Consider the following 1,768-nt stretch of genomic DNA (forward strand, 5'->3'; position numbering starts at 1 on the left):
ATCGAAGGGAAGTAGCATTTCTTTGTGGCTAGTTGGTGAGAATGAGAAGGGAGACTAAAGTTCCCTAGTTCATTGCTATCACTGGGGGTTAATCAACTTACTCGACCTATCAATTCTAACTTTTACATGTAAGCATGTAATATTATGAGCCTATGATGGAAGCCCACAACTTACTGTGTACCAAATAGGTTCAAATGAAAACAAAACAAATGAAAATCTTTATTCTTCTTTCAAAAAAGAACATAGCTTTGATAAAGAAAAGAAGTTTATGATTGTAATATGTTGCCAAGAATAAAAATTCATTAAATAAGTAACTTAGTATCATTTAGAGGAATATTTCAGAGGACTCTTAGTGTTAATTTAGTTATATATTACATAAACAATGGGAAAACTATAGCTATCAGTAATTATGTTTTCACAAACTAATCTGGTTTAATTAAAAACAAACAGTTTCTGTTCCTTTTTCTAAGAATTCCCATAGACATCTTCAACACAATTTCCTCACTGGTTTTAGTGTAAACAGTGGCTAATATTAGAAGGGATGAAAAAATTGGGGAAGTGGCAATAGAGTAAATTGGAGACATTGCATTAATTTTGCCTGAAAAATAATTGCTACTACTAAGTGGCAGTTCCAGTTAAGTTTTGATTCTTAGGAATAGAAAGAAAACACAAAATAAAAGCATGATTTATTCTGTATATTAGCATACCCTGCCTTACCTTTCTATATACAACTAAAATATATTCAAGATGCAGATTTTTAGCTGCTTTTTAACCTGATTTGTTCAAATGTCCCTCTATATTTTTTAAAAGGTACTGCCATTTTAAAAATTCAATAAGTAAATTAAACTTTTATATCTGGAATTTTAATCCAAACCTTTAAAAATATCTGTAATATGACCATTACTCTGAACCAAACTGTAATTGACTTAATATATTAGAGAGTGTAATAGCTATTCTATTATGAAACATGTATTTCTATGAAATGAAAAAGCAAGCTTTTCCCACATTTGACTAGCTATAATTAATAACATTTTCTCATGGGGTTCATTTCAGAAACTTTCTTCATAAGACATTTCCACTTGTGCTTCAAAACGAGCCTATTTCCCAAACCTATACTAGTTAATGATCTCAGTAATTTGCCATAAAGAAATTTGAGAGAATGCATTTAGAGATTTTGAGGTGATTAATATGTGTTAACTAGTAAGCTGATGTATTTTATGTTATATATGACTTAAGCCAAGGTAAATATTGCCAAGTCTGCTTGTTAATTTTAAAATAAATCTCTAACGTCACAATAGAAAAAAACAATACAATTATATCGGTAGTAAGATATCAATTAGATAATTTATTTTTCACATTTGCAGGTCAGTTCTCAAATTCACATTGCTATCTTATTAACACGTATGTAATGGGTGGGGGTATAGCTTAGTGGTAGAGCACATACTTGGTGTGCATGAGGTCCTGAGTTCAATCCCCAGTGCCTCCGTTAAGAGAAAAAATAAATACATATGTAATCATCAAAATACTCTCCAGTTCAAATCACTCGACAAACTACAGTGCCCTGTCCCCACAGAGCGCTCTTCTCTAGCAGTCCCCATAGTGCACTACTGTCTCTGCACCCTCAGTCAACACTTGTTCCAGTTAAACACCTTTCTTCAATATAATGCAGAGTTTAGACTTTTCCACCTTAATTTGATGTCTCTCTGAGTCACATACCAAGGCTGGCATATATTCCTTCCTAACCACTAAGTTTCATTTTGCATAGTCT

The 1,768-nt window shown here is 32.1% G+C and overlaps 1 non-coding gene across 1 annotated transcript; it reads left to right on the forward strand.

The window, feature by feature from the left end:
* The first annotated feature begins 1,414 nt into the window (after positions 1-1,414).
* Positions 1,415-1,486, forward strand: TRNAT-GGU (transfer RNA threonine (anticodon GGU)). The gene has a single exon. It is a non-coding gene; the product is annotated as a tRNA-Thr (tRNA).
* The last annotated feature ends 282 nt before the right edge of the window (positions 1,487-1,768 follow it).

This window comes from Camelus bactrianus, chromosome X, assembly GCF_048773025.1.
Source record: "Camelus bactrianus isolate YW-2024 breed Bactrian camel chromosome X, ASM4877302v1, whole genome shotgun sequence".
NCBI lineage: Eukaryota > Metazoa > Chordata > Mammalia > Artiodactyla > Camelidae > Camelus > Camelus bactrianus.